The 20,809-nt window shown below is 44.1% G+C and overlaps 1 protein-coding gene and 1 pseudogene across 2 annotated transcripts in view; one reads left to right on the top strand and one right to left on the bottom strand.

Annotated features, from left to right (window-relative positions):
- Positions 1–1,268: 1,268 nt before the first annotated feature.
- NT5C2 (5'-nucleotidase, cytosolic II) overlaps positions 1,269–20,809 on the top strand; it is a 142,587-nt gene continuing 123,046 nt past the window's right edge. Inside the window, exon 1 of one of the 2 annotated variants that reach the window (XM_053583049.1) lies at positions 1,269–2,395. The gene's annotated coding sequence lies outside the window, so the exon portion shown is untranslated. The remainder of the gene's footprint in view (positions 2,396–20,809) is intronic. The other variant, XM_053583050.1, reaches the window with a different exon arrangement.
- LOC128581120 (cytochrome c, somatic-like) lies at positions 10,261–19,676 on the bottom strand (annotated as a pseudogene).

Here is a 20,809-nt window from a genome sequence, read left to right as displayed (position 1 = left end):
CTTTTATTTTTTTTTAAGAGACAGAGTGTCACTTTGTCACCCTTGGTAGAGTGCCGTGGCATCACAGCTCACAGCAACTGCCAGCTCTTGGGCTTAGGTGATTCTCTTGCCTCAGCCTCCTAAGTAGCTGGAACTACAGGCGCCCGCCACAAGACCCAGCTATTTTTTGTTGCAGTTTGGCCAGGGCCATGTTCGAACCTGCCACCCTCGGTATATGGGGACAGCGTCCTACTCACTAATCCACAGGCGCCGCCCTCTTTTTCTTTCTTTTTTTTTGGAGACAGAGTCTCATTTTGTTGCCCTCAGTAGAATACTGTGGCATCACAGTTCACAGCAACCTCAAACTCCTGGGCTCAAGCGATTCTCTTGCCTCAGCCTCCCAAGTAGCTGGGACTACAGGCATCCACCACAACGCCTGGCTATTTTTAGAGACTGGGATCTGGCTCTTGCTCAGGCTGGTCTTGAACCTTGTGAGCTCAGGGAATCCACCCACCTCAGCCTCCCAGAGTGCTAGTCACTGAGCCTGGCCTCAGCTAACTTGAACTGAAGCTTGCTCAAAAACACAAGAGGGGTAGAGGGCGGCGCCTGTGGCTCAGTGAGTAGGGCGCCGGCCCCATATGCCGAGGGTGGTGGGTTCAAACCCAGCCCCGGCCAAACTGCAACAACAAAAAAATAGCCGGGCGTTGTGGCGGGCGCCTGTAGTGCCAGCTACTTGGGAGGCAGAGACAGGAGAATCGCTTAAGTCCAGGAGTTGGAGGTTGCTGTGAGCTGTGAGGCCATGGCACTCTACCCAGGGCGACAGCTTGAGGCTCTGTCTCAAAAAAAAAAAAAAAAAAAAGAGGGGTAGAAATGCTCCAGCAGAGCGCTTATTAAAAAGACTTGGGGCTCGGCACCTGTGGCTCAAAAGGCTAAGGGCGCCAGCCACATACACCTGAGCTGGTGGGTTCAAATCCAGCCTGGGCCCGCCAAACAACAATGACGGCTGCAACCAAAAAATAGCTGGGTGTTGTGGAGGGTGCTTGTTGTCCCAGCTACTTGGGAGGTGGAGGCAGGAGAATTGCTTGAGCCCAGGAGTTGGAGGTTGCTGTGAGTTGTGATGCCACGGTACTCTATCCAGGGCGACAGCTTGAGGCTCTGTCTCAAAAATAAATTAAATAAATAAATAAATAATAAATAAAAAAATTAAAAAGACTTGGGAGGTTTTTGGTTGACTTCAAGTTCAATATGAGTCAATAATGTGGGTGCCAAGAACTTTATTGCATGAATGCAAAGCTTTAAGTTCTACAAGGAAGAAGATAAAGTCTGCTTTGCTCTGATGGTACCACAAACCTTTGGTTCAGTGTTGGGTGACATTCTAAAATAATCACAATCATATTGACCAGTTGCATGAGGAGGATAAAGGCCCTCAAAATCAGGGCAAAGGAGGAACAATGGAAGAAATGGGAGATACAGATCTGGAATAAGACCTTGGGTAGGTAGACCTGATAGAAGTCAGGTATCCGAAAAGTTAGAGGTCTAGGAGAGATCAGACCTGTTTCTTCTCTGAAGCTCCACTGGGTAGATCTCGGGGGTCCTAAGAGTGGAAGTTCAGACACTTCTAACTGGTCAGCGCTGCCGGTTCCAAGGAATGCAGTGCTCTGGCAATAGTCTTTTAAGAGTCTTCCTGCCTCTTGGCGACTTGGCAGATTGGTGGTGGTTAACAGCTAAGGTTTATTGAGCATCTACTGTGTGCCAGGACTGTGCTGAGGGCTTATCTACACTGTATGATTTCATTATGTCTGCACCCTTTGATGTGAATACGGTTGTGTCCTATCCCTGTCTTATAGATGAGGCAACTGTGTATAGGTTAGGTACGTCGCCCAAGGACACAGAATTTGTAGGAGGTGGAACTGTGATTTGAACCTGTTCTAACAAATTCTAAGCTGGTGCCTTTTCGGCATCAAGGGGATTCCACCGTGCTATTTAGGGGGGTCTGGGCCAGAGGCGCTTGAGGTTCATTTTACTAGAAGGTTCTGTGACTAGGGAAAAGGATGCCTTCTTCCCATAGAGGCAGTGAAGAGGATAGGTAGCCCAGGGGCCCAGCTGAGGGGCGCTGCTAGAATGCCAAGGGATAGAAACCTGAAGGAGAAGGCAGGGTTGTCAGTGTGCGTCACCCCACAGGTCGGCCAACAACCGCTGTTCTGTGAAGACCCCTAGGCCCGTGGGGATAGATGCAGAGCGGTCAGGGAGCGTCGCCGTCGCCGGGTTCTGCGGCGTAGCCAGAGGACGGAACAGCGCGCCGGTCCCTGGCCGGGCGCGAGCTGGGGGCGGCACCGGGGCGGCGCCGACTGAGAGGCGCGCACTCAGGCGGCTGCGGCAGTTGCGCGCTTGGGATTGTTGCCGTACGGTTGGGCCGGTGAGTGTGGCGGGATCAGCGGGCGGGCGGGAGGGGATGGAGCGGGCGAGCGAGCGAGCAGCGAGGGAGGATGCGCGTCCGAGCGCGCGACCCCAAAGCAGGGGCTGTTTCCTCCCGCCGGTCCCCAGCCGCGGTGTCCCTCAGGCCCCTCTCCTTAGGCCGAGCCCTGCCCGCGCGCCCGCGGACTCCTCACGCCCCCCAAGCCACTGCGGTCCCGGCTCCACCCAGCCCCTTCCTCCGCGCCGCCCCCGGCCCACGTCACGCTCCTGCCATTGTTCCCCGCTGTCGGGTCGTTGGTCCCCGCGCCGTGCCCTCGGAGCGCGGCCCTCCCCCGCCTCCGAGCCCGCCTCGCGGCGTTCGGCTCCGTGCCCCCTTCTCTCCTGCTGGTGGAGGCCCCTTACCTGGTTCTGCTTATTTTTTCTGGCTGATCTCGGGCAATACCTAGCCACCTCCGAAGCCGTCCTCTGGTCCCTTGGTGGCCTCCCCGCCCCTGGAGCTGTCGGGTCGCCCCCGAGGAGTTGGCGGGCCTCTAGTGAGGTGCAAGGTCGGCAGCATTTTCGCAAGGCCACCAGAAGCGGTCAGCTTGATGGCCCACACTCCTGTCTTGTCATGTGCGGCACTTCCTGGAAAGGTCACATCGAATTGCAAGCCGCCACACAGAACACGCATTATTTCCAGGCAGCTCCTACCCAGGGGGTCAGCCGTTTGTTGGCGGCCTCTTCCTCTCCTTTTTCTGGGGCCCCTGAAGCCGGAGAGAGCGAGATACCCATCTGATGCCCGAACCGAGCAGTGGGAATAACGGGCTGCAGCTTTTAAAAGCTGTAGTTAGAAGTTGTTGTCTTATTTATGGTTTTCCAAAGCTTTGCGCTTTAGGCCGTTATGTTGGAGCGTTGAGCTGGGAAGTACGGAAAGACTCGTCACCGTCGCAGTGGCGTACGTGTACGTGAACGCGTGCGCGCTCCTGGGTGCGGACAGGCTCTTCGTGATTGAACTATGCTTGTCTCATAATGGGTTTTTGTTGTGTTTTTTTTTTTTTTGAGAAGGTCACATTTTGTCACCGCGTCATAGCTCACAGCTCAAACTCGGGCTCAAGCGATTCTCTGGCCTTAGCCTCCGGAGTAGCTGGGACTACAGGCGCCCGCCACAACGTCCGGCTATTTTTTAGAGACGGTCTCTTGCTCAGGCTGGTTTCAACTCCTGAGCTCAAGCAATCCACCCGCCTCGGACTCCCAGAGTGCTATTACGGGCGTGAGCAACCGCACCTGGCCCTATTTGTATCTTAGTGTATGTAGACTATTAATTTCTTTATTATTATTATTTTTTTGAGTCTCAATCTGTTGCCTTCAGTAGAGTGCCCTGGCCCCTGGCATCATAGTTCAACGCAACCTCAAACTCTTGGGCTCACGTGTACCTCTTACCTCAGTCTCCTGAGTGGCTGGCACTAAGGCAGGCAGACTGGCATGGTGGCAGGTGCTTGGCTAGTTTTTTCTGTTTTTAGTAGAGACAGGGTCTTGGTCTTGCTCTTGCTCTTGCTCAGGCTACTTTCAAACTCCTGCCTATTTTTTAGAGATAGGGTCTCTATCTTGCTCTGCTGGTCTCAAACCTGTGAGCTCAGGTGATCCACCCTCCTTGCCCTCCCAGAGTGCTAGGATTACAGGCGTGAGCTATCTCCTCTGGCCTACACTATTAATTTCTTTCTTTCTTTTTTTTTTGAGACAGAATCTCACTGTCACCCTGGGTAGAGTGCCATACCATCACAGCTCACAGCACCCTCAAACTCGGGCTTAAGCAATTCCCTTGCCTCAGCCTCCGGAGTAGCTGGGACTACAGGCTCCTGCCACAACGTTCAGCTATTTTTTTTGTTGTAGTAGTTTGTCATTTTTGTTTAGCAGGCCCTGGCTGGGCTCGAACCGCCAACCTCAGTGTATGTGGCCAGTACCCTACTCACTGCACTACTGCTGAGCCTAGACTATTAATTGTGTTCCTTAAGGCAATGAAATTCAGACTCTGCTGACTTTAACATGAAAGGGGGAATACTGAAACTGCCATTTACCATGAAAACTTAATGTTACTGAGTAGGAGGAAGGCTTTAGGTCTTTTAAATATTTACTACGGCATTTTTATACAATGGTTAGAATTTATCTAGGTGGACATACAGGGCTGAAAAGGTTAAGTTCAAGAAGACATAGCTAGTTAGTAATTAAAATAAAAACTCCCCATGTCTGGTTGATAGCACACATAGACTTATCTTAAGTGCAATTCCATTGGAATATAAACCCCTATAGTTTCAACAGTATGTAAGTTGCTGATTACTCTCATTAACTTGGAATTTAGGTGTTAGGATTTATTAACCAACTAATTTGTAAAATAAGATGTTCTACAAGATTCTATTCAGTTTTAAGATTTGGTGCCATTGTGTGAAAATTTACACGTTTTCAGAAATTTGGATTTGTAGGAAGATTTATAGAACTAGTACTTGTATTCAGTTATAGTACCTGCCAGCCTTAACTAGAAGACATCACATCTTCCTCAAGAATGCCAAATTACTGTGGAATGTTAAATGGAAGGGTGTTCATTAATCTGTCTCTGGGCTTTTTCTACTTTTTCATGGGGAAAGAAAGGAGTACACAAAATGAGGTTGTGTTAAGTCTTTTTATTGTTTAACTCCCTTGCCAAAAACTTAATTCAACAAAATAGTGTTTAAAAAGCCACAACCTTATATTATTTATGACTATGCTCTAAATTAAAATTCTTACATAAAGATGCTTTTATATAGTTATAATTGGCATGTACATAGTATTTTGAGATGGCTACATATATCTAGAAAATTCATCTCTTCATTTGTAGATGCTCTTAGACTTGTCAACAATTCTTTGCATATAGGTTCTCAGTAAATCTTGTATGAATGTTGTATTTTGAGGTTTTTAGATGACATCTACTGATACTAAATGGTAAATATCACAAAGCATATGGGCGGTGCCTGTGGCTCAGTGAGTAGGGCACTGGCCCCATATACCGAAGGTGGCAGGTTCAAACTCAGCCCTGGCCAAAAACTGCAAACTCCCCCCAAAAACCAAAAAAAAAACCCCAACCCAAAGCATATGTTAGGGGACAAGTGAGCAAAAAGGCAGTCATACTTTCAGCCAAGAGACAGCACTGCTGCGTCTATGGGTCTAGATTTTGTAGTCAGCATTTGAGACCTGGCTTGCCACTTAAATCATCATGCAACCTTAGAGAACCTAATTAACCCTTAGAGCAATGTTTTGCAATGTTTTTTATCTCATGGCACAGTTGAACCTAAGGTTAAACTTTGCAGCACACTCAGTTATATTGATCAAAAAAAAAAGGAATATACTTACACTGTTTTGAACTTTCTTTCAAAAATAATTTTATTAATGATCTCTAAAAATTTTTTTTTTTTTGCAGTTTTTGGTCGGGGCTGGGTTTGAACCTGCCACCTCTGGCATATGGGGCTGGCGCCTTACTCCTTTGAGCCACAGGCACCGCCCCGATCTCTAAAGGTTTTTGTGGCACAACTAAGATCCTCTCATGGCATACCAATTGAAAATCACTGCCTTAGAGTTTAACTCATTTTGTCTTGACAGAAAAAGGGGAAAATAGAACATCTCACAGGGTTGTACAAATTAAATAGAGTAATTCTATTGAAGCAGTATTAGCACACATTCTCAGTAAATGTTAGATAATTTTTGGCTCAAAGTAGAGAGAGATGGGATTAGAAAAAAACAGACACTTGAAAGTAGGAAAAAGATACTACTGGATATTTTGAGGGTATGATGAATAAATATTACTAAAACAAACGGTTTGGTAAAGCAGTAGTGTGAGATAAAGCTAGAAAGAGAAATTCTAGTAAGCCATTTGCAAGATATGCCACTTGGATTCCTTGTAAATGTTGATAAAGTAGGATGAATGAAGTAAGATAACCATTTTTTTATACGTAGTTGGTACTTTTTGTTTGGTTTGGTTTTTTATGTTTGGTTATGGAATGTTGAAGGGGCTTGTTAATTGACCCAGTAAGTCTTACATGACATTTTACTGATTGAACTTTGATTGCAATGTGTAATAATTGGTTATTAATGTTTGCAGTGACTGTTTGCAGAAAACAACTTGAGCAGTAAACCAATACAGTTAGCAAAATTGCCAGGAGGGTAGCAAAACTATTCCCTTTTAAAGCTGAATACAGAATGATAAAGGTTAAATTGATTTGAACAATGATGAATCATTTGTTCTTAACTTTTGTATGTGTCTCTTGGAGGGTGGACCTGGTGGCTCATGCCTATGATCCCAGGAGTTTGGGAGGCCAAGGCAGGAGGATTGTTTGAGGCCAGGAGTTTGAGTTTACAATGTATAGTGAGTTGATTGGGCCACTGCACTCTGGCCTGGGCAACAGAATGAGACCCTGTCTTTAAAAAAAAAAAAAGTAGGCCAGGTGCTATGGCTCATGCCTGTAATTGTAGCACCCTGGGAGGCTGAGGCTGTTGGATTGCCTACTCATGATTTTGAGACCAGCCTGAACTAGAGCAAGACCCCGTCTTCTAAAAGTCACTGGGCAATGTGGCAGGCGCTTGTAGTCCTAGCTACTCAGGAGGCTGAAGCAAGAGAATTGCTTGAGTCTGAGGTTGCTGTGAGCTATAACACTATGGCAGGCAACATACCAGGGGCTACAAAGTGAAACTGTCTCAAAAAAAAAAAAAAAAGTATGTGAGGTAAAGAGCCTTGCACATCAGTAATGATCTGCTTGCAAAGAGAAAACAAATCTGTATCTGACACTTCATGGCTCAAAAAAAACCAACCAAAAAAATCAGTAAGCTTGCTGGATGTTAGTGTGTTTTTATTACAATTGTCCAGTTATACACACACACACACACATTTTTTTTTTTGGGTTTTCACATTTTTATTGGGGGCCACAGGGAGGGAATCCTCCCTGTGGATGGAGATGCTCACAGTTTCTTTAGCCACTCGGGCCTTCTTAATGTTTTAATTTAAATTTATCTTAAAATATTATAAAGTAGGGCGGTGCCTATGGGTCAGTGGGTAGGGTGCCAGCCCCTATACTGAGGGTGGCAGGTTGGAACCTGGCCCCAGCTAAACGGCAACAAAAAATAGCCAGGCATCGTGGTGGGTGCCTGTAGTCCCAGCTGTTTGGGAGGCTGAGGCAAGAGAATCGCCTAAGCTCAGGAGTTTGGAGGGTGCTGTGAGCTGTGACGCCAGGGGACACTACTGAGGGCAACAAAGTGAAACTCTGTCTCAAAAAAAAAAAAACAAAATTATGAAGTATTTCAAACATACCAAAAATAATATCATTTAATATATCTAATATACATCTTTAAATCAAATCTTTATAGGTTTATTTTTTTTTTGAATATTGTTATTTACCAAGTGTTTTATTTTATTTTATTTTTTTTATTGTTGGGGATTCATTGAGGGTACAATAAGCCAGGTTACACTGATTGCAATTGTTAGGTAAAGTCCCTCTTGCAATCATGTCTTGCCCCTATAAAGTGTGACACACACCAAGGCCCCGCCCCCTCCCTTCATTCCTCTTTCTGCTTTTCCTCTCCCCCCATAACCTTAATTGTCATTAATTGTCCTCATATCAAAATTGAGTACATAGAATTCATGCTTCTCCATTCTTGTGATGCTTTACTAAGAATGATGTCTTCCACTTCCATCCGGGTTAATACGAAGGATGTAAAGTCTTCATTTTTTTTAATAGCTGAATAGTATTCCATGGTATACATTATAGAGTGCCGTGATGTCACAACTCACAGCAACCTCAAACTCTTGGGTTGAAGCGATTCTTTTGCCTCAGCCTCCCATGTAGCTGGGACTACAGGCGTTGTGGTTGAAGTTGTCATTGTTGTTATAGCTGGCCTGGCCTGGGTTCGAACCTGCCAGCCTTCGTGTATGTGGCCACCGCCCTACCCACTGAGCTTTGGGCGCTGCCTATCAAATCTTTATAGTTAAGACTGTCATATTTATTTATTCATTATCATTTCTAATTGTATAGTCTCTATAAACATGACAGATAAAATTGAGGCTGGTATGAATGTTTGTTGATCCTATCCTTGTCTTCCCCCCTTACCTTCTCTCCTCCCTCTGTCATCAATTGACTGATTATTCCCATTATATTTTTATACTTCTATTAATATTTATATATTTATCAAAGTATATACTCTTACTGTGTGATTCTGTAACATGATTTTCTTTTCTTTTTTTTTTGAGACAGTCTCACTATGTCACCCTCCGTAGAGTGCTGTGTTATGACAGCTCACAGCAACCGCAACCTCAAACTCTTGGGCTTAAGCGGTTCTCTTACCTTAGCCTCCTAAGTAGCTGGGACTGTAGGTGCCCAGCACAACACCGGGCTATTTTTTTGTTGTAGTTGTCATTGTTTAGTAGGCCCTGGCCCAGTTCGAACCCGCAGCCCTCGTGGATGTGGCTGGTGCCCTAGGTGCTGAGCTATAGGCGCTGAGCCAGTACTGCTTTTTTTTTATTGTGTGAGAAGTGTTCTTCACTTGATTTTTATTTGGTCTTTATTTACACACAAACCACACTAAAATCCCTTTCTTATTTTTTTTTGAGACAATCTCACTTTGTCACCCCAGTAGAGTGCTATGGTGTCTTATCTCACTGCAATGTCAGACTCCTGGGCTCACACGATTCTCTTTCCTCAGTCTCCCAAGTAGCTAAGATTACAGGCACTTGCTACAATGCCTGGTTATTTTTAGAGGTGTGCTCTCGCTCTAGCTCAGGCTGGTCTCGAACTCATGAGCTCAGGCAGTCCACCTCCCTCAGACTCCCAGAGTGCTGGGTTTATGGGCGTGAGCCACACGTCCAGCCCTAAAATGCCTTTCAATACAAGGCAGCATTTTATTAGACACAGGGAAATTAAGTTGGCATAGCAAAGACCAAAAGATAAAATGAATGTTATCTCCAGCCCAACCTTTGGGCTAATGAACACATATTAACACACCTGTAAGTCTTGTTTGGTTGTGAGACAGGGAAGGGATTTCCCTAGAATTTAAATATATTCACATAATAGTTATATAGTTTTAAATATTAAACCAATCTTCAGTATGTTTTGAGATGGCAATTTACCATTCTTATGAAAAGTTGAACATTACTGGCTTGGTGCCTGTACCTCAGCGGCTAGGGCATCAGCCACATACACCGGAGCTGGCAGGTTCAAATCCAGCCTGGGCCTGCCAAATAACAACTACAACCAAAAAATAGCCAGGCCTTGTGGCAGGCACCTGTAGTCCCAGCTACTTGGGAGGCTGAGGCAAGAGAATCCTTAAGCCCAAGAGTTTGAGGTTGCTGTGAGCTGTGATGCTACGGCACTCTACCGAGAGTGAGATAATGAGACTCTGTCTCAGGAAAAAAAAAAATTGAACATGACTAATCAAATCCAGCCATATCTTTAGAAGGGGAAAACAAAAAAAAATTGTTACAAAATTACAATTACAAAATTGAAATTACTATCAAACTTTAAAAACTCAGAGCGGTGCCCGTAGCTCAGTGGGTAGGGTGCGGGCCACATACACCCAGGCTGGTGGGTTCAAACCCAGCCTAGGCCAGCTAAAACAATGACAACTGAAACAAAAAAATAGCTGGGTGTCGTGGCGGATGCCTGTAGTCCCAGCTACTTGGGAGGCTGAGGGAAGAGAATCACTTAAGCCCAAAAGTTTGAGGTTGCTGTGAGCTGTGACACGATGGTAGTCTAGTGATGGTGACATAATGAGACTTAAAAACAAACAAACAGCTTGATCATATTCATTTGTGGGTGAAAGCTAGAGTAGGCTGGCATTCTGCCTGGAAATTTCCGTGGGTTATGGCCCTGAGTTTCAGCTTCCTGACTTCATTGCATACCTGTGATGGTGAAGAGGGGCCGAAATGTCCAACAGAGAAGATAAGAAAGTAGTCTAGGAAATGTCTAGTTAGAGATGAGCAGCTTAGAGACAAGGCTATATATAAAACTAGAAAGTAATTGATAGTTGCCCTTGCAGATACCTTGCAGCTGCAGGCACCTTGACCTGAAAGCTGTAACTTTCCTTTGTTAAATTTCCTCCAAAGTATTCTTTGAATTGTAGCTTAGTACTTCCCTGTCCTGCAGCCTAATTAACTTTCTTCCCTAAACAAAAAACTGCCTGAGTAATTGAAACATGAAGCTGTTGCTTTTTCACTTTTTGCCTTATGTAAACACATCCTCCGTTTCCTAAATACATAGCCCTAAGTACTGGGTTTAGGCTGGCATATCTGTTAGCCTCTTGGGAGGGGCTGATAAAGTGTTGGTGTCCTCTCTCAAGGATTAGAACACTGGGACTGTCTGTGTGTAATTTTCACAGTTATTTCCCTCCCTTTGTCTGCCAGACCCTGGGTGGTTGGGTAAGGTTTTCTCTCTCTCTCTCTTTTTTTTTTTTTGTAGAGACAGTCTCACTTTACTGCCTTCGGTAGTGCCCTGATGTCACATGACTCAAAGCAACCTCTATCTCTTGGGCTTCCTCAATTCTCCTGTCTCAGCCTCCTGAGCAGCTGGGACTACAGGCGCCTGCCACAACGCCCGGCTATTTTTTTTTTGGTTGCAGTTCAACCGGGGCTGGGTTTGAACCCGCCACCCTCGGTATATGGGGCCGGCGCCCTACTCACTGAGCCACAGGCACCACCTGTAAGGTTTTCTCTTAAGGAAAATCCCCCAGTCCTTGCATTGTGCCTCTGTTCCCCGGTTGTGACATTCATTTAAGCACAAGCCAGTCTTAGTTAAATCAGGACTGTCCAACAGTCACTAATTCATGATCTGAATTCTGATGTAAGATACCAATTAACTTATGGTATACATTAAAAAGTCATGAGATAGTTATGTTTTGTAATAAGGCAGTGGCCAACTATTACACATTAGTAGCTTTTTGGTTTTCTTTTCTATTTACTATTTTCTTTCTTTTTTTATTATTAAATCATAGCTGTGTACATTAATGCGATCATGGGGCATCATACACTGGTTTTATAGACCGTTTGACATATTTTCATCACTCTGGTTAACCTTCCTGGCATTTTCTTAGTTATTGTGTGAAGACATTTACATTCTACATTTACTAAGTTTCACATATACCCTTGTAAGGTGCACTGCAGGTGTAATCCCACCAATCACCCTCTCCCCCCCACCCCCCCCGCTTCCCTCTTCCCCCTATTCTTAGGTTATAACTGGGTTATAGCTTTCATGTGAAAGCTGTAAATTAGTTTCATAGTAGGGCTGAGTACATTGGATACTTTTTCTTCCATTCTTGAGATACTTTACTAAGAATATGTTCCAGCTCCATCCATGTAAACATGAAAGAGGTAAAGTCTCCATCTTTCTTTAAGGCTGCATAATACTCCATGGTGTACATATACCACAATTTATTAATCCATTTGTGGATCCATGGGCACTTGGGATTTTTTCATGAATTAGCAATTATGAATTGGGCTGCAATAAACATTCTGGTACAAATATCTTTGTTATAATGTGATTTTTGGTCTTCTGGGTATATACCTAGTAGAGGAATTATAGAATTGAATGGCAGATCTATTTTTAGATCTCTAAGTGTTCTCCAAACATCTTTCCAAAAGGAATGTATTAATTTGCATTCCCACCAGCAGTGTAAAAGTGTTCCCTTTTTTCCACATCCACGCCAACATCTCTGGTCTTGGGATTTTGTGATATGGGCTAGTCTCACTGGAGTTAGATGGTATCTCAAAGTAGTTTTGATTTGCATTTCTCTGCTGATTAAAGATGATGAGCATTTTTTCATATGTCTGAAGGCCGTGTGCCTGTCTTCTTCAGAGAAGTTTCTCTTCAAATCCCTTGCCCAGCCTGCGATGGGATCACTTGTTCTTCTCTTGCTTATACATTTGAATTCTCTGTGGATTCTGGTTATTAAACCTTTGTCGGAGACATAACCTGCAAATATCTTCTCCCATTCTGAGGGCTGTTTGCTTACTTTACTTACTGTGTTCTTGGCTGTGCAGAAGCTTTTTAGTTTGATCAGGTCCCAGTAGTGTATTTTTGAAGCTGCTTTAATTGCCGGGGGGGGGGGGGTCCTCCTCATAAAATGCTTGCCCAGACCAATTTCTTCAAGGGTTTTCCCTGCACTCTCTTCTGGTATTTTTATAGTTTCATGTCTTAAGTTTAAATCTTTAATCCGGTGAGAGTCTATCATAGTTAATGGTGAAAGGTGTGGGTCCAGTTTCAGTCTTCTACAGGTTGCCAGCCAGTTCACACAGCACCATTTGTTAAATAGGGAATCTTTTTCCCACTGAATGTTTTTAATTGGCTTGTCAAAGATCAAATAACGGTAAGTAGCTGGATTCATCTCTTGATTCTCTATTCTGTTCCAGACATCTACTTCTCTGTTTTTGTGCCAATACCATGCTGTTTTGATCACTATAGTATAGTCTGAGGTCTGGTAGCATGATTCCTCCTGCTTTGTTTTTATTTCTGAGTAATGTCTTGGCTATTTGAGTTTTTTTCTGATTCCATACAAAATGAAGTATTGTTTTTTCAAGATCTTTAAAGTATGACAGTGGAGCTTTAATAGGGATTGCATTAAAGTTACATATTGCTTTGGGTAGTATGGACATTTTAACAATGTTGATTCTTCCCAGCCATGAGCATGGTATGTTTTTCCATTTGTTAACATTTTCAGCTATTTCTTTTCTTAGAGTTTCATAGTTCTCTTTATAGAGATCTTTCACGTCCTTTGTTAGATAAACTCCCAAATATTTCATCTTCTTTGGCACTACTGTGAATGGAATAGAGTCCTTAACTGTTTTTTCAGCTTGACTATTGTTGGTATATATAAAGGCTACCGATTTATGAATGTTGATTTTTGTAACCTGAGACGCTGCTGTATTCCTTGATCGCTTCTAAGAGTTGTGTAGTAGAATCCCTGGTGTTTTCCAGATATACAGTCATATCATCTGCTAAGAGCGAAAGTTTGATCTCTTCTGACCCTATATGGATACCCTTGATATTCTTCCCTAATTGTGGTGGCTAAAACTTCCATTACAGTGTTAAAGAGCAGTGGAGACAATGGGCAGCCTTGTCTGGTTCCTGATCTGAGTGGAAATGATTTCAATTAAATTCCATTCAATACGATATTGGCTGTGGGTTTGCTGTAGATGGCCTCTATCAGTTTAAGAAATGTCCCTTCTATACCAATTTTCTTTCTTTTTTTTTTTTTTTTGTGGTTTTTGGCCAAGTCTGGGTTTGAACCCACCACCTCCAGCATATGGGACTGGCACCCTATCCCTTTGAGCCACAGGCGCCGCTCTATACCAATTTTCTTAAGTGTTGTGATCATGAAGGGATGCTGGATATTATCAAAAGCTTTTTCTGCATCAATTGAGAGAATCATATGGTCTTTGTTTTTTAATTTGTTTATGTGCTTAATTATACTTATAGATTTATGTATATTGAACCAGCCTTGAGACCCTGGGATAAAACCGACTTGGTCACAATGTATAATTTGTTTGATGTGTTGCTGGATTCTGTTTGTTAGGATCTTGTTGAATATTTTTGCATCTATATTCATTAGAGATATTGGTCTATAATTTTCTTTTCTTGTTGGGTCTTTTCCTGGATTGGGGATGAGGGTGATGTTTGCTTCATAGAATGTGTTGGGTAGTCTTCCTTCTTTTTCTACATTTTGGAACAGGTTGAGTAATATAGATATTAATTCCTCTTTAAAGGTTTGGTAGAATTCTGACATGAAGCCATCTGGTCCTGGGCTTTTCCTTTTTTTTTTTTGAAACAGAGCCTCAAGCTGTTGCCCTGGGTAGAGTGCCGTTGCATCATAGCTCACAGCAACCTCAAACTCCTGGGCTCAAGCGAGTCTCCTGTCTCCGCCTCCCAAGTAGCTGGGACTATAGGCACCTGCCACAACGCCCGGCTATTTTTTGGTTGCAGCCATCGTTGTTTGGCAGGCCCGGGCTGGATTCGAACCTGCCAGCTCAGGTGTATGTGGCTGGCGCCTTAGCCGCTTGAGCCACAGGCGCCGTGCCCTGGGCTTTTCTTTTTAGGGAGATTTTGTATGGTTGATGCTATTTCAGAACTTGATATTGGGCTGTTCAACATTTCCACTTGATTCTGGCTAAGTCTTGGAAGGTGATGTGCTTCTAAGTATTGGTCAATATCCTTCAGATTTTCATATTTCTGAGAATAAAGTTTCTTGTAATATTCATTAAAGATTTTTTGAATTTCTGGGGAGTCTGTTGTTATTTCGGCTTTCTCGTTTCTGATTGATGAGATTAGAGATTTTACTCTTTTTTTCCTGGTTAGGTTAGCCAAAGGTTTATCTATTTTATTGACCTTTTCAAAAAACCAACTTTTTGATTTATTGATCCGTTGTATAATTCTTTTGTTTTCGATTTCATTTAATTCTGCTCTAATTTTGGTTATTTCTTTTCTTCTACTGGGTTTGGGGTTGGAATGTTCTTCCTTTTCCAGTTGCTTGAGATGTCCCATTAAGTTGTTAACTTCCTCTCTTTCCGTTCTCTTGAGGAAGGCTTGCAGCGGTATAAATTTCCCTCTTAGGACTGCCTTTGCGGTATCCCAGAGGTTCTGATAATTCGTGTCTTCATTGTTGTTTTGTTCCAAGAATTTGGCAATTTCCTTCTTAATCTCATCTCTCACCCAGCTATCATTCAGCATAAGGTTATTTAACTTCCATGTTTTTGTATGAGTATGCAGATTCCTGTTGTTACTGAGTTCAACTTTTATTCCATGGTGGTCCGAGAAGATGCAAGGAATAATTTCTATTCCTTTAAATTTATAAATGAGGTTAGACTTGTGACCTAAGATGTGGTCGATTTTGGAGTATGTTCCGTGCGCTGATGAGAAGTATGTGTATTCAGTTTTGTTGGGATGAAATGTTCTGTAGATGTCTGCTAAATCCGAATGTTTAAATCTAAAATTTCTTTGCTCAGCTTCTTATTGGAGGATCGATCCAACACTGCCAAAGGAGTGTTGAAATCTCCAACTATTATGGAGCTGGAGGAAATCAAGTTGCTCATGTCTGTTAGAGTTACTCTTATAAATTGAGGTGCATTCTGGTTGGGTGCATAGATATTAATAATTGAAATCTCATCATATCGAGTATTGCCCTTAACAAACATGAAGTGACCATTCTTATCCTTCCTTACTTTTGTTGGTTTAAAACCTATTGTATCTGCAAATAGAATTGCAACACCTGCTTTTTTCTGATTACCATTTGCCTGAAATATGGATGACCCTGCTTTCACCTTGAGTCTATATTTATCTTTTAAGGTAAGATGTGACTCTTGTATGCAACAAATATCTGGCCTGAGTTTTTGTATCCAGTCAGCTAACCTGTGCCTCTTTATAGGACAGTTTAAGCCGTTCACATTAATGGAGAATATTGATAAGTCTGGTAAAATTTTGGGTATTGAGTTTTTCGAAAGTCCAGTGGACATTTTTAATCCTTTGCCACTGTGAAAGTTGGAGTTTGATCAAAAGTTTCTGAGTGAGTTTACTTTTGTGGTAGAGGATTGGGCCGGTCATTATGGAGGATAGGTCTGAGAATATCCTGAAGAGCTGCTTTGGTTATAGCAAATTTCTTCAACATATGAATGTCATTAAAGTATTTAATTTCTCCATCATAAATGAAACTCAGTTTAGCTGGATACAGGATCCAGGGTTGAAAGTTATTTTGCTTTAGGAGATTAAAAGTTGATGACCACCCTCTTCTGGCTTAAAAAGTTTCAGCAGAGAGATCTGCAGTCATTCTAATGTTCTTCCCTTTGTAGGCAATGGATTTCTTTTTTTTTTTGTAGAGACAGAGTCTCACTTTTATGGCCCTCGGTAGAGTGCCGTGGCCTCACACAACTCACAGCAACCTCCAACTCCTGGGCTTAAGCGATTCTCTTGCCTCAGCCTCCCAAGTAGCTGGGACTACAGGCGCCTGCCACAACGCCTGGCTATTTTTTGGTTGCAGTTTGGCAGGGGCCGGGCTTGAACCCGCCACCCTCGGTATATGGGGCCGGCGCCTTACCGACTGAGCCACAGGCGCCGCCCGGCAATGGATTTCTTACGTCTGGCAGCTTTGAGAATTTTATCCTTCATATTAACTTTATTGAAGTTAATTATGATATGCCTGGGGGATGTCTTATTCGGATTGAGTCATGCTCGGGTTCTGAAACTGTCTGCTATCTGAATTTCAGAATCTCTTGGCATGTCTGGAAAATTCTCTTTAATAATTTCATGGAGAAGGGCCTCTGTGCCTTGCGAGGCCACTTCATCACTTTCAGGGATTCCAATGTGGCGGATATTAGCCTTCTTCAAATTATCCCAGAGCTCTTTGAGAGAATAATCCATTTTTGCTCTCCATTTCTCTTCCTCTTTGAGAGTTTGGGAGCGTTCAAAGACTTTGTCTTCAATGTCAGAAATCCTTTCTTCTGCTTGCTCCACTCTGTTACTGGGGGCTTCTACTGTATTTTTCAGATCTTTGAGGGCTGCAGATTCTTGCTTCAGTGCGTCAAAATCTTTGGTGGTTTTGTCTTTAAACTCGTTAAATTCTTGAGACAACTTTTGAATTTCTCCTCGAATTTCTAATTCCGACTTTTGAATTGCTCCTTGAATTTCTGTTTCCAAATTTTCCTCCATTCTATTAATCTTGTTTGCAATCCAAATTCTGAATTCAATTTCTGACATCTTGGCCAGCTGTTTATGAATGGGATCTTCAGTTACATCTGCCATATCTTTCCTTGTGGGGGGTTGATCTCTTCTGGTTATTCATGTTACCAGAGTTTTTCAGCTGATTCCACCCCATGATTGTTTTACACCATTTAATTTTTCCCCTGGAGCTTTGTTGAGGACCTGTACTGTGCTATGGCCTGAGAAACTGGGGACCTCTTTGGTGTGGTGGGGGTGAGTGGTTCTGTCTTGTTTTCTGCTGGTGTCTGTTTGACCCTAGTGAAACAGTTACTCTGGGTTGAAGTCTCAGCTGTGGAGAAATACCAGCAATTAAGTCACCCCGCCCCCCACAGGTAACAATTGGAAAAGGAAAATCAAATCTTCCTAGAACTACACACCCAGGGCACCCCCTGAATAGTCCTCGGGTGATTGGCTCAGTTCAAAAAGTCCAAATCAATTGTCTCAGTCAGCACCTGTCTCCAGTGGGAGAGTTTAAAAGGTCTCTGGCAACTGGATCGCAGGGTTCTGGTGACTACTCAGATGTGGCTTGCTCCGGTGCTCCGTGGAGTCAGGAGGACCCACCCAGCAAATAGATCAGTCTGGGAAGGTTGATGCCTCCTTCCCCACCTTGTACCTCTGTCATATCCAGTCACTGATAGCCCCGCTGGGCCGTGACACAGTTGCCTGTAGTGAACAGATACTCCGGGAGTTTGCACCTGCCTGAATCACAAGGAAATCTATTTCTGCTCAGCCAGGCTGCTGTGCTCTGCTTCTACCTAGCAGGGGGAGGTGAGGCCTGACAACCTCGGGTGCTTGATGGAGGCTGGGGGGTGTTCACTCAGTTCCAGCCCTGCCCCTGATTGATATTACTGACAGAACAGAACAGAACAACTTTGCGGGAATTTGTTTCCGTCCCTGCTAAATTCCCCTGCAGAAGAGAAGCTGTTTTGAATTCCCAGAGCCTGTGCCTCAGACCCTGTCTTTGCTCCTGCAGGTTTTGTATTTGGTTAGCTGTCAGTTCTAGCCACCTGTCTTCCTTTGTCTATAGGCTGACGATCCCCTGAGGGCCAGGTGCATCTTAGGCTCAGTAAAGCCGTCCTCTGGGTCAGCCCCGCCCTGGGAACTTCCAGCTCTGCGCGTGTGTTTCTAGTCCCCGCGCTCCACCAGGCTGGCACTGCCTCAGGCAAACCCTTTACTCACAGGGCCTGCGTTTCTGTCACAGATCTGTTCCGTGGTCGTTGCCACCTGGGTTGATGCCCGGTCTCCTCTGGTTGCCCAGGGAGACGGGGGTGTGGCTTCAGAATATCCATGAGTGAGCCCTATTGTTGCCAAAAGACCACTGCTGCTTTGTGCCTTGGGGCACCGCCGCTCTGGCGTGGTTCCCTCTCAGCGCACCGTCATCTCCTCACTCCTGTGATGCAGAGTCAGCACTGACCATCTGTAGTTTAGGCCCTGTCCACACCCCTCGAGAAATCACCCAAGAATCTGGACTCCTGGGGGACAGGCCTCCAGACCTCAGAGTGAGAGTGGGGGGGAGTGCTGGGAGCTCAGAGTTGCAGGTAGAGAATATATACAGTTTTATGCCTGGCAGGAGAATGCCGTGGCACCCTAGTAGGGGAGGTAGGTCCAGTTTTTAGAGGGTGTCTCCTGTGGAGTGTAGTGGGAGGAACTTTGAACTCTGCTCGTTTGTTTGTGGGGCACTCCGAGCCGTTCTCATGGGGGAGGGGACTCCCATCTGCTTGGTGATGTATTTTGTATTTTTTGTTTGTATCCTTGGGGTCGCAGCTCGCCTCAGCGGGGTTGATGTGTGTTCTTCCACCTTCTCTCTTGGTGCAGCTCTAATCCACCAGGTTACTTGCTAAATTTCTGTCCTTTAACTCTCCTTCTGGACAGGAGCCTCTGTGGAAAGCTGGCTTCAGTCAGCCATCTTGTGTCCGCCCCATCAGTAGCTTTTTGGAGATAAGCTATCAACTCTGCCCTTTCTCCTTTTTTTTTTTTTGAGACAGCGCCTCAAGCTGTCACCCTGGTAGAGTGCCATGGCATCATAGCTCATAGCAAACTCCAACTCTTAGTCCTAAGTGATTCTCTTGCCTCAGCCTCCCAAGTAGCTGGGACCACAGGTGCCCGCCACAACACCTAGCTATTTTTTTGGTTGTAATTGTCATTGTTGTTTTGGCAGGCCCAGACTGGATTCTAACCTGCCAGCTCTGGTGTATGTGGCTGGCACCTTAGCCACTTGAGCTACAGGTGCCGAGCCCCTTTCTCCTTTCTTAATGCCAGTGAAGATCATTTTTGTTCCATGGATGTACTTTCTGGGATTCTCCAAATATTCCATCAGTGTATCCTCTTCCCCAGGTGATGCCTTTGTTCTTATTGGCATCTTATTGGCATTTTGACCTGTCTTCTGCCGAAAGAGACCTTGTAGATTTGGCCCAGTCTTATGCTTGCCTCCCTTTTCCATAGTGTGGCACTGGGCATGCTTCTGAACAAAAATCTTCTTGCCCTTCTCAACATCATCCATATTTAATTTTCTCTAGTTGGTGACAGTACAAAGATTCCCAGTTAGAAGCCCAGTGTCCAGTGCTTTCTCAGTATTACTGCTTTTGATATATAGTCATGTTGGGGTGATGTATCTTTATTCATTTATTGCTATATTTCATTATATGAATAAACCACAGTTTATGGATGTTTACGTGTTTTTGACTTTTTGCTCTGTTAACAGTGCTGTAATAAACATTCTTGGATGTGTCTTCTTGTTTGCACGTGTGAGAGAGAATTCTAAGCCTAGGGAACTGGGAATTCTTAGGTTGTAGGGTATGAGCATCTTTGTCAGATTACTTTTTTTTTTTTTGTAGAGACAGAGTCTCACTTTACTGCCCTCCTTAGAGTGCCATGGTGTCACATGGCTCACAGCAACCTCCAACTCTTGGGCTTATGTGATTCTCTTTGATTCTCTTGCCTCAGCCTCCCGAGCAGCTGGGACTATAGGCGCCCGCCACAACGCCTGGCTATTTTTTTGTTGTTGCAGTTTGGCCGGGGCTGGGTTTGAACCCACCACCCTCAGCATATGGGGCTGGCGCCCTACTCACTGAGCCACAGGTGCTGCCTGTCAGATTACTTTTAAAAATAATAAATACAGAATACCCATCAGCAGGTTGTGAGAGCTCCCATTTTGCCATATCCTTACAAAAATTTGATATTATCAGACTTAAAATTTTTTGCTAATGTGCAGGGTTTTGATTTGCTTTTCCCTGATTATTAGTGAGGTCGGCTTCTTATACATTATACACTTAGGTTTCTTTTTCTGTGAATTGCCTATATACCTCATTTTTCTGTTGGGTTGTTTGCCTTTCCATCATTGGTTTGTAACTCTCTTTATCTGTACTTCATACTAATTCTTCCTGCGTTATATGGTGTTGCAAGTATCTCCTCTTTCTTTTCTTTTTTTTGCAGTATTTGGCCAGGGCTGGGTTTGAACCCACCACCTCTGGCATATGAGGCCGGTGCCCTACCCCTTTGAGCCACAGGCGCTGCCTGCAAGTATCTCCTCAATGTGTAGTTTCTCATTACTTTTTGTTTAACAGTTTTACATGTTTATTCCAACTTTTTATTTGAAAAATTTTAATGCTACAGAAAAGTGCAATAATAGTTCCATGAATGCTCTTGCATCTTTCATCTGGATCTAGCAGCTGTTAATATCTTGCCAC

This window comes from Nycticebus coucang, chromosome 3 (genome assembly GCF_027406575.1).
Source record: "Nycticebus coucang isolate mNycCou1 chromosome 3, mNycCou1.pri, whole genome shotgun sequence".
In the NCBI taxonomy this organism is placed as follows: Eukaryota; Metazoa; Chordata; class Mammalia; order Primates; family Lorisidae; genus Nycticebus; species Nycticebus coucang.
The sequence above is the reverse complement of the archived record's forward strand: the minus strand, read 5'-3'. Positions and strand labels throughout refer to the sequence as shown.